At 41.6% G+C, this 12,686-nt stretch overlaps 1 protein-coding gene across 1 annotated transcript in view; it reads right to left on the bottom strand.

Annotated features, from left to right (window-relative positions):
- Positions 1-12,686, bottom strand: part of PARD3B (par-3 family cell polarity regulator beta) — a 5,075,916-nt gene that overhangs the window by 3,045,399 nt on the left and 2,017,831 nt on the right. The window lies entirely within an intron of this gene.

Below are 12,686 nucleotides of genomic sequence, written 5' to 3'. Positions count from 1 at the left end.
TAGCAAAACTGGCCATTTACATAGATTTTGAATTCGCAATCCAAACCCCACAAAATCTGACAACATGAAATGCATAATGGTTATGTTACAAAATCCAGCTACAGTCAAACTATATGTAGAGAACACTGAAAAAGGTGAATCTTCCCACCTCAATAAACTCCTGTATCTAAAAACTTTTGCTCAGGTAGACCCTCACTAGCCAGATGCTGCCTCTATAAACAATATCCACACATTTTATTTATAGGGACATACTGAAAGCATTCTAGAGTAAGCATAGCTTGGTTTTCAGAAGTACCACAATATAAAAGATATCTAAATTATCTGAGCTGCAAAGAGAAATTAAATATTTAAATAGATCCTCTAACTTACTTCTAGAGAATAATGATACACCAAGAATCTGTCCACTGTGCTGGGTGCCAAAATCCACTAAGGCAACAAGGTTTGCAATAGAACACTCATTTCTTAACAAATGACACTTTTTTTAAAAAAAACATAAACCACGTTAAGCGCTTTCATCTACTCAAATAGACTTCATCAGAACACCTTCATAAAAAACAAGCTGGGTTTTAAATACACTTCCAATCAATAATATAATTTGATTAATCTTTCAATTAATTATACTCAAATATTTAAAGTGCACAGTGCTTAATAATTTCTCTTACACATATATAATTACAAAACATTCATAAACTTGTTTAAAAACTTGTTTAAAATATAAACATACAATAAATTCCCTTTCTAAGCTGTTCATCACCAATAATAGTCAGTTTTACTTTTCAAAACAGACTTAATTGAAATACTGTCATTTACTATAATACTAGTAACAAATTAGGGGAAAAAGAAATCAAATGGCAGATTTTGTTAAATGCTTCTGTATACCCAGGAATATATGACAGCATTTCAATTTCTATTCAGTCAGGTGAGTTTGTAATGAATCAAAAGATGCTATAAGAGAGTGCTTAGAGTGTGGTGATGTTTTTCTTAGAGGCAAGAGCAAAAATTGGAAACCCAAATTCAAGTTGAAAAAGGCTCTCACTTGTCTATGTTGAAATGGAAGCTTAGTGACCAATCCGTAGTCCTAGGTATTTGAAAGTAAAAGTTGTCTCTATGGAATGGTTGTGTAGGTCAAAGATGGTTAAAGAGGTGAATTTCCTGTAGAGTTTCAAAAAGAACAGTTTTGTTCTTGGTGGGTTTGAGAAGTAGTTTATAGCTTATGAGTCATTGGTGGAGCTCATTTAAGTCTCACTGGAGTTGGCACTAAATAATGGTGTGAGAAAGATCTAATTGGTAAATGACCATGTCATCAGCATAGAGGATGAGTGGGAGATGACAAGGTCACAAGGCAGTTTGTTAATGAATATGGAGACAAGGAGGGGTCCAGAATGTACACCTTTGGTAATAGGTGCAGATTCCGATTGGAAGGTTCTTATTTTAATTCTGAAGTGTATTATTAGTCAGGGAGATTTAAACCAGTGAGTAGAATCAGGACTGATACCAATATTGATAATTTTTTTTTGTTTTGGAGAAGATATAGGCCAATGAGAGCAAATGCCTTTGTCACATCTATAAATAGGGTACCAGTAAGGATGCCACCAGGATATCATCAATTTGGTATCAAAGTGCTGTCACAGTATTTCATCCAGGCAAGAATCCATGCTGTTTGGAGGAGAGGAGGTAGTACTGCTAGATACAGAATATATGGGTAATAACAAAGCTGAGATACTGCTTTGCTGTCTACAATCAAATGTGCAAGATGCATAGAAAAAAGTACCATAGTTGGATGCACTACTACTTTCGCTCACCGTCACTCACTGAACTTGTTTGCCACACTGAAAGTAAAGCACCAACACAGTGGCCACAGTGATTAAACTCACGATGTCCTGTAAAGCAGATGCCTGTAAATTGTCACAATTATGCACACTTTTTTCTCTTTTGATACAGTTGTAAATCACACTCATACTAAAGGAAAAGAACTCAAGACACTCCCGAAAAGCACATGCCTTGCATAGTGAGGATAAATATATTCGCATCAATGACACTGAGCGACAGATCACAGCTAGCCATTGTGGCTCCAACAGTTTATCAGTACAACTGAGCAAGTCCCCCTGGTTACGAAATGTTCTTGAATACCAGCAAACCCTGATAGTGATAGTGAGTAAATCAATGTATTAGCTTTTGCATGTACAAGTCAAAACAATAATGTAGTTTTATATTTATTTACTTTATTTAAAATGTGTTACCCGGACAAGTAGTCAAAACAATGATGTAGTTTTATATTTATTTGCTTACTTTATTTAACATTTGTTAACTGGGTGAGTAATCTCATCCAATGAACCTTTTCAGATACAAAATTGGCCCTGAAACAGACAGCAATTAAATGTACTGAAATGGTACTCAAAGCGATTTACAACTTAGGGTAGGGTTAGAATTAAAAGATGAACACAGAAAAAAATAATATAGAGGAAGACTCAAACAGCAGTTGGGTGGATCAAAAATTTCATAAAAGATAAACTGCAAATGATTGGGGAATGGAAGGCTATATGATGCTAGAAAAGTGCAGTCCAAAATGGGAGAAGAGAATCATTGAGACCCACCAAATGTCTACAGAAGACTGGTAAAGTAGTGAAAATGAAAAAAACATGCTGAAATCTGCAGAACATAGAAATATATACAAAGAAAGAAAGAAAAAGGAATCATAAACCATACACAAGTTCAGAAACAAGAAAATCACTTGGAATACTCGCATACAATACTTCTAGTCCACAAATTAATATAGAAACCAGAACAAGGCAAAGCTCTACTAGACTTATTGCATGCACACACACACACACACACACACACACACACACACACACACACACACACACACACACACTCCTGCTAGGTCACTTTAACCTGGAAACAAAATGTTCCTTGCTATCTACAAGCCACACCTGTCAGCAGGAACCTCTCTATTCCAAATATGTTGTCCACTCCTGGAACTCTATCCCTTTCTCCCTTAAACATGCATGCAGCCCTTCCTATTTCAAGACCAATCAAAAAAACTAGCTGACACCTGGAGCTGTACATGCACAACCTACAAAAATAGATCATGACCACCTACTCACTCAACCATGTTTTTCTCACTCTAAATTCAATAACACCTCCATAGCTTAGAGGATAGTAATGGTCTATCATCAAAAGAAGCTCTCACTTTAATGATACCATACTACTAATGTATCCATTTCTACTTCTTCAGCCAGCACTTACTACTATTTATTTTCTATTCTTGTGTCCTCCCATAACATTCATAGCTTTCTAATAAACTCTCTCTCTCTCCAATTCCTTACTTTCCCTCCTGCTGTGTACTCCTCCTCATCTCATTCTATTACAAATTTTTGGAAGCAGAATATTATTTTTCACCTCCATACATTATTAAAACAATGAGTGAAAAGGTCACACAGAAAAACAATCAGTAAAAACTAAAGAGAAAATTCCAGGCAAGCTAGAATTTCCACCGAGTGACCCCATCAAACCTCTTGTATTAGAGGCACATGGGATATATGCAAATGTTGCATTCGGAATTGCCATATAGCTGAAACACCTGATGTTCATAAGGGTCATTTGCATATATCCCATGTGCCTCTAATACAAGAGGTTTGAGGGGTCACTCGGTGGAAATTCTAGCTTGCCTGGAATTTTCTCTTACTTTTTTTCTCCATACATTATTAAGAATATGTGCAATATTTTGAAGAATTATATATTAGCTACTGGACATAGGCTATCCACTTCTGCAGTGTATCTTGCCACTTTTAGTACATATTGCAATCTTGGTTGCAATTTACCCTAGTAATATTTCTGTAAATGTATTTCAGTCTGATTGTGTTTTATCTGTAGTGAGGATTTGCTCCCCTTGTATAGCATTACTTATCAGCTACTGTAAAATGTTTTTGTCTGTTTTTCTGTGACTCCTTTCTCCGCAACTCACTGTCAAAATAATCTGTTTCTGGGCTTTTCTCCCCTTGTATATAATTACTCAACCACTATTAAATGTTTTTGAATCTGTTGTGGAGCATTTCTCCCTAAGCCTCCACTGAAAGTGGGCCATTAGCTCAGTCGGACGTTCCCGGTTATTAAAGGACAAATGAAAAATAAAATACAAAGCTAGGAAAGGAGAGAGGAACATGGCGGACATGTAATAGTAGAAGAATGGAGAGCTAATAAGTGAAACCAGCATGTACTGAGGAGGAAGGTGACATGAAAAAAGAAACGTAAAGGACAATAATGGGATTTTATTATTAAATGCTCAACTTGTGTCCTTTTTCTCCCTATTTGCAGTCCCTGCTATGAGTAAACAATACAGCATTTAAAATAATTCAAATCGACTGTTTCTCTCCACTTAGGGTTGCCACCTTTTCAAATGCCCAAAGTGGGACTTTTTTTGTAAAAAGGTGACAGTTTGCAGGACAAAACATACTCCTGACCAGTGCAAATGATAGAATCTCACTGTTTTGCCAAAATAAAAGCTTATTATTGTAGGATTTTAGTTGATTTTACTATTTCATATATCATTTAGGTGTTTCAGATACAAAATAACCGTTTCATGCAACTATTAAAGAAAAGCCGTGAAATAAATGTGGCCTAAAATCTCAGGACAATTGCTATTTTGTAGTTTTTCTTGTAGGGCACGACTGTCCCTCGCAAAGACGGACAGGTGGTAAACCCTGTACTGTGGTGGTTTCACTTTCAATAAAAAACTTCTAACCCCACCCTGGAAAAGCTTGCTGCAGTCTCCAGTTCATTGATGTCATCAAGGTCAATGAATATAGGTAGTTTTCTGGCCAATTCCCTCCCCATAACTGACATCACCACAACCATCCTAAAAACCCACCCATGCTGTGATGTCACAGCTCCCTGGTCCTTCCCCTACCCATACACATAGTAAAGGCTAGAACAAGGAAACAGTAAATGAGTCAAGTCTCCTGCTGTGAGCTGTCAATTACAACAGATAACAGCTCAAATTACCTTAGCACTTTGACAGCTAGGGAAGTTAGATGTGAAGGGGGATGGATGAGGAGTCAAAATAGAACAATTCAGGCTCCACAGAAGACTGCAATTTAGCCATTCTGAAAAGCAGTAAAAAGCACTTTGAAAGTCTCTTCTGTGCCATTTGCACTGTTTGTGTTTTAAGTAGTCATTAAACAGCATGAAATGTTACTAAAAACTGAATGAAATACAGCAGTATATGCATGTAAAATCAATGCAGTGACAGGAGCTTTAGGAAGAAAGTGGCCTGCGTGATGCAGATTTTTTTTTACAGACAAGCAGTGCATTGTGGGATTCCTTAAGGCAGACTAAACAATCAGGATCACTTCAAGATACTAGACTCCATGTGGTCACTCAGAAATTAAATATAAAAATATTTAAAAACCTGTAAATAGTCCTAGAGTGGTGTTGAAATGTATGAAACTTCCAACCATGATGAAATAAACATGTTTTTTGAGTGTGTAGGTGCGGTTCTCCTTTAAAGGGAGCTTGAGCATCCAGGGACAGGGTAGGACAAAAAGGAGGGACCAAAGTGGAGGCAGCCAGCAAAAAGAATTAGGAAGGGCAGAAACACCACATAGAAAGGATAAATGTAAATTTGTAAGATCCTGAGGCCACTGGAAAAGTAGTAAAGCCAGGACCAGTAACAGACTTGCAGATGAAGAGAGGGTTTCGCAGCTGAGCATTATGCTACTGAGTTGCAAGCAGTAATGGTGCAAAAGCTGAGAACAGGGATGAGCAACCTGCTCAGACAAGGGGAGAACAGAAATAAATGTGATGACATAGAACGTTAGGGGGATATCCAAACTCATTGAAAAGCTCATGAATAGTGTGATGGTGGTGTATGACAAAGGATGCACAGATAGCTTTACTGCAAGAACCCAAATTGAAAATATGACAGAAAAAAGAAACAGCTAATTTAAAAAAATAAGAGGATTCTCAATGGTCAAAGCAGTGTATGTAAAAGGTGGGATAAAAAAGAAATTCCACTAAATTTCAAGAATGGAAATGAAGAGAAATAAAGGAGGGAAACCGGAGTGAAGGAGTAACATGGTGGGTCTGCTTAGAACAATCCAGAGGAAAAGATGGAAGCAGGTAATGATTATGTTCTAAACCAGAATGACAGAATTTTTTTCAACTTTATCAAAGAATGGGAGAACAAGGGGAGTGCAAAAGAGAAATTACTAGAAAGCGCAATATCATCACCCTACAGAGGGAAGAGGACAAAGAATAGGCAGAGGTAACAGAAACTTGCACATGAAAGAAAAAAAGAAAACAAGGCGAACTTGTTGCAAAAAAGATATGGGTACACAAAATAATTCACATTTTCAAGGAAGGAGACAAACCCCATGGGTGCCACTGATAATTTTTGGTAAGGAAGAGAGTCGAAGAATGGATCAAGAAGCTAAGTATATTTACAGGGTTGCATCACACCTCTCCCTGATATTCTGGCACTGACAGAAGGGACTTTAATAGACTACCAGAAACAGGGATAGTACTATGACCAGAAATGTAGGATGGAATATAGAGGAGAGCAGAATGATGCCAAGAAAGGGAAGAGAGAGAGATTCACAATGAGAGGAAAAGAGCCAAGAGTGGGATAGGAAACAGGAAAATTAGAAGACAACAAGTGAGCTGATTAATTACAGAACCAGAAGAAGAAGGTGGGAAGATAACTAAACATCTGAGGAGCAATAGGGACTGAACATCAGATGGAATACAGAATAAATGTAAGAAAAAATGAGAGAGACCTCAGAATAGAGGCAGAGATGTTAAGAAGAAAAGAAATGTCACGGGGACAGAGCGAGATGGGAAGGGAAAATTCTCCTGAAGGCAGAAGCATAAGAAGGAAATAAAAATAAATATAAGAAAGGTAAAGTGACACAATAGGCTATTTGAGGAGAAACAGGAAGAAATAAGTAGAGGACTGACAAAATTCTGCGAAGACCTATCTGAAGTAAAAAAAAAAAAAAAAAGACAATGACATACCTGAGACAGAGGTGAGGAAGACTGTTAGAAGACTGAAACTAACAAACCAAAAGGTCTGGAGGGCTTCTCCAGAGAATTCTACAAAATGAGAGAGAAGGTAATCAGAGGGCAGCTCACAATAATTCACAGATGTACAGATGATGGAAATATATTATCTAACCATGTCAAAAACATACTGCTACCAAAACAAGAAAAGGAGTTATGGAAATTGAATCATTCTGACCCATATCTATAATTAATGCAGACCTTAACATATGTGCATAGGTAACAGACCTAAGACAGAAAAGTATTGCCAAAATAAATCTAAGAGGGACAGGTGGGGTGTGCAAAAGCTAGACAATCTGTGGAGATAACTGGTGGCACTCTTCATTTATGGACAAACGTGAACTGGAGAGAAGAAAAGGAAAGTAAAAAAAGAAGAGACATTTGTTTCTTTGGAAAGGGACTTCCTGTGGAAAATATTAAAAGAGGTTGGAATGGAACTGACATTAATGAGTTGGGTGAGAGTTATCTACGAGAAATCCAAAGCATCACTGCAAATAAATGGTCACCAGACAAGAGTGGTAAGGACCCAGGGAACTATGTAAAACTACCTACTCTTCATAAGACCTTTCCCAGTGTTAATGGAAATATGGCGAAAAGACTCATGGGTCCTTGCAAAATGAAGGCGGGAGCAAGAGCCACACCCTTCTCTTCACTGATATCTGTACCCTAATAGAGGAAAATGCTAAGGGGCCAGGACTGAATAACTCAAAAGGTTCAAAGGGTCCTCAGGGACAGAATGCAATAAAAAGAAGTAAAAGGTTTGGATAAGGACAGGTGAATAAGACAGTAAACAGTGACTAGGTGAGATCCAGCACAGCTCAAAAAATACAAGGGGTATAGGAAAGTTCAAAAAGACAGAAAAAAGAAGTTATGTCCTTACCATAATGTTCCATGTAGAGTGTTCATCTCACCTTTGTTCTTACACACGGGTTCGGAGCCGATCCTTGGCTCCGAGTCGGCCGAATTGCAAAGCTCTGAATCTCAGAGAAGTTAGAGACCAGCCCATATCCCACAATCCTCCCTGCCATTACTCAGATCTAGTTTGTAAACAAACCAGACCAAAGGATCCAACACCTGCGGTGCTAGAAGCATACATTCTCTTCAGCCATTCAGAGACACTCTCTCACCATAGCAATAACTAATGGTCTAAGCATATATCCCATGACACACGGGACCATATACCCCGCAAAGGGTCAAGACACGTCGATCAGACTCTAATCCTACCAGTTCTTCCAAACACATGGGGGGAAAGGGAGGGAATGTAAGAACAAAGGCGAGATGAACACTCTACATGGAACGTTATGGTAAGGACATAACTTCTTTATGTAAGAGTGTTCAATCTCGCCATTTGTTCTTACACACGGGTAGCGTCCCTAGCTCCGTGACCCTGAGTAACTCATGGAAGAACGTTCCTAAGCACAGTGGAACCAAATGATGTCCTATCCTTGGAGACCTTGTCCACTCTATAATGAGTGATGAAAGTATGTGGTTTAGACCACGTGGCTGCTGCACAAATAGTGTCCAAAGGCAAGCAAGCCACATGAGCTAAGGAAGTGGAAACGGATCTGGCAGAATGGGCCTTAGGTTTGGTTGGTAAGGATTGGTTTGATTTAGAGTATACAAATGTTATACAGTCAGCAAGCCATTTAGATAGTGTACGTTTAGTAATTGCCATGCCCTTTTTATTGTCTGCAAAAGCGACAAAGAGTTGGTCCGTTTTTCTGAAAGCTTTGGTCCTATCTAAATAAAATCTTAACTGCCTGTGAACATCCAACTTGTGCAACATATACTCCATTTTGTTAGTATGGTTTTTGAAAAAGGTAGGGAGTTCTATAGACTGGTTAATATTCGTAACTGAACATACTTTTGGAAGGAAAGATGGATTTGTATGCAAAGAGACCCTGTCTGGATGGAATATCAGGTAAGGTGGTCTGACCGATAATGCCTGCAGCTCTGAGACTCTACGAGCTGAGGTCACGGCGACGAGAAACAGCGTCTTCCACGATAAGAACTTTAGGAGGCATGATGAAGCAGGTTCAAAAGGTGGCAACATGAGTTGCAACAGCATCAAATTCAGGCTCCATGGAAAGAAAGGTTTTCTGACAGGCAGTCTAAGATGGAAGGTTCCTTTCATAAAGGCTTTACAAAGTCTGTGAGACATAATGGGAGAGCCTCCCTCACCAATATGGAAGTTTGATATGGCCGCCAACTGTACTCTTAGAGTGGAAGTAGAAGCTCCTTCGTGAAAAAAAAATTTTATGTAGAGGAGCTACCAATGGATCTAAGTTTTGACTAGATGCCCAATATACAAAACATTTCCACTTACTCGTATAGAGCTTAGTAGTAGAAGCTTTATGAGAAGCAACCAGGATGTTTTGAACTGCCGGAAGGAGTAGACGAGACCTGGCTAGGCAGGGAAGCGGAGCAGCTAAGCTGCTAGTTTGAGGGACTGTAGAGACGGGTGAGGAACTCCCGACGAATGTGTCAGCAGGTCTGGCACTGGGTCCATAATCCATGGTTCCTCTATTTGATGAGCTCGAAGCAAGGAAAACCATATTTGATGAGGCCAGAATGGGGCTATGAGTATTATAGTCCTTTCCAGGCTCCTGGCTTTCTGTAGAAATCTGAGAATTAATGGAGTCGGTGGGAATGCATATAGGAGACCCGGGGGCCAATCGTGTATAAGTGCGTCCCTGAGGACATCCCCCGGAGGGGGTAGAAGGGCAAAGTAGCTTCTGCATTTTGCATTCAATGGGGAAGCAAACAGATCGCAGCAAGGCTGGCCCCATTTGCAGAAGATCTTTTCCGCCGTCTGTGAATTGAGGGACCACTCGTGAGGTAACAGGATGGCTCTGCTCAACCTGTCCGCAATGACATTGGATGACCCCAGGATGTGCGTTGCTATCAGAAAGCGACCCGTGGACTCTGCCCACTGTCAAATTCTCATGGCCTCTCTGCATAACGGGTAAGACCTGGTTCCCCCTTGCTTGTTTATGTACCAGACTACAGACATGTTGTCTGTCTGAACTGCTACTGTTCCTAGAGGTAAGAGGGCTTGGAAGTGTTGCAACGCCAAGAACACCGCCCTCAACTCCAGAACATTTATATGTAGAGTGTACTCCATGCTGGACCATTCTCCTTGGACTGTTCTTCCCTGAAAAAGGCCCCCCCACCCTATCAGGGAAGCGTCCATGGTTATTGTGGCTGTTGGACTGGGTAGAACGAACAGACGACCCACAGTGAGGTTCTGATCGCGCACCCACCATGAGAGGTCCCGTCTGCAAGATTCTGTTATCCTGATCTCGTGCGCTAGGGGTAGGTGTTGGAATGACCACTGTGCAAAGAGCAGCCATTGAAGAATCCTCATGTGTAACCTTCCCATAGGGACTGCAATTAGTGCAGCTGCCATCAGTCCCAACACTTTTAACACCAGTTTGGCTGGGGCTTTCTTGCTGACTAGAAGAAGTAGGACCTGCTGTTTGAGCGTTGAAGCTCTTACTGGGGGGAGTTTCAGTAGTGCTGATCGTGTATTTAGATCTGCTCCGATGAAGGAAATACACTGTGAGGGTGATAAGCAAGACTTTTCGAAGTTTATGGATATCCCTAAGTGGGAACAAAGGCCGGTTGTATAGTCTCTGGCTTGCAATAGGTGACGCTCGGTGGTGGCGGTGAGGAGCCAGTCATCCAGATAGGGAAACACCCAGAATCCTTGTCGTCTCAAGTGAGCCACAACTACTGCCATGCATTTGGTGAATACCCTGGGGGCTGAGGTGAGTCCAAAGGGCAGAGCTCGAAACTGAAAGTGACTGGCCCCCAGCCGGAAGCGCAGGTGATCTCTGGACGGTCTGGCCATTTTGATGTGGTAGTACGCACCTTTGAGATCTATAGAGCACATCCAATCATCCTTCTGTAAGAATGGAAGGATCGATTGAAGCATGACCATCTGGAACTTTTCCTTCTTCACGAAGTTGTTGAGATGGCTGAGATCTAAGATCGGTCTCCAGTCCCCTGTCTTTTTTGGAACTAAAAAGAACCTTGAGTAAGTTCCGAATTCTCTTTGGTCCGCCGGGACTGGTTGGATGACTCTGTTTTCGAGCAGCTTTGAAATTTCTACAGCTGCTAGCTTTCGCAGACGGGGTGGCATGTCTGGAAATTTTCTTTGTAGAGGTGGTGTTGAAATGAAGGGGATTTTGTATCCTCTGGTTATAATGCTTTTTACCCAAGAATCTGAAGTAATGTTTAGCCAGGCCAGTGGGTATAAAGCTAAGCGACCCCCGACTGCCTCCAGAGCAGGACAGCCGGGCCTCCCTTCAGGAGTGCTGGAAAGGCTTCCCAGGGACGGAATCCCTGTCGCCTTGGTTAAGCGGACCCCCTCTGCCACCGGGGCGGTGTCTTCCATTTCTACCCCCTCCTCTGCCTCTGGAGGGGGTATCACTCTGTGTGGTCTGGAAAGATCCCTGATTCTTACGGAACCACATTTTTCCGCCTCGTTGCCCTTTGGGGTACGGTCTAGTAGGAACGGAAAAATGGACCTCGACAGCAGACAGGGTCTTTCCCTCTTGCTCACACCAAGTGAGAGTCTCCTTAACCTTGGGCCCGAAAAGTGTGGCACCATCAAAAGGGGCATTGGCAAAGGAAGACTTGAAGGCTTCCGCAAAGGAGCACAGCCGCATCCATGATTGTCTTCGAAGAGCAATCGCTGAAGCTGCAGCTCTACTTGATCCCTCGGCTGCATACGAGATGAGCCTCATGGATGAGTTTACTATAGAGGTGAGGGTGTTAAGTTGTGCTGTTACCTTTTCTGAAACAGCAGCATCTGTGTTACCCTGGAGGGTATCTGTCAGCTCCTTGATGAGATCCCTCTGCAAACATGTGAAATGGGTCAGGTAGTTTAGCGAACGCATGGAAAAAGTCGCTGAACTAAAAATGCGCTTCCCATATCTGTCCATAGTCCTAGAATCCTTATTAGGAGGATGAACAGATGAGGAAGACTCAGACATCTCCTTTTTCGTGGCTGCCGCCACCACCATAGCGTCGACAGGGACTCCCTTGGTGAGATAAGATTTATCTTGGGGGGCAGTGATGAACTTGTTTGGTTTCCTAGGGACTGGTTCCACTGTGTCAGGTGTCTCCCACGCCCTTTGAGCAATCAAATCCATTAATTCATCAAAGGGCGGGGTCACCCAGGAGGTAGAAGGTTGAGCCCCAAAAGCCTTCAGCAGCACCGACTCGTCCTCAGAGGGGGCTAGGGACTGCCAATCACCCCTCGGTTTCAAGATCTCCAGGATGTCTGCAAATGACACATCCTCCGAAGGTGATTTGGGGGACCACTCTGCCTCATCAAAGTCGGTGTCAGACGTTTAGAGATTCCTGTGGGGAATCTATGTGCCTCCTCTTGCACAACCGTTTCCTTGGGACCTCATCAGAGGGGGCTTCTGGTGATGCCTCCAAGGAACAGGGGGAACCCTCTGGGGGTGGCTGAGGCAATTGGGCTCGACGCTTGGGATGGATCATGGGAGCAGAAACAGAAAGTGGCCCTTTTGGGGAAGGAGAAGATTCCCCTGATGATGTGGTTGTCTGTGCAGACAATACCTTCCTCATAAGGTCAAAGGCCCTCAAACCCCTGG

This window comes from Protopterus annectens, chromosome 6.part1, assembly GCF_019279795.1.
Source record: "Protopterus annectens isolate FY-2018-M chromosome 6.part1, PAN1.0, whole genome shotgun sequence".
Taxonomy (NCBI): domain Eukaryota; kingdom Metazoa; phylum Chordata; order Ceratodontiformes; family Protopteridae; genus Protopterus; species Protopterus annectens.
This window is presented reverse-complemented; position numbering and strand designations above follow the sequence as displayed.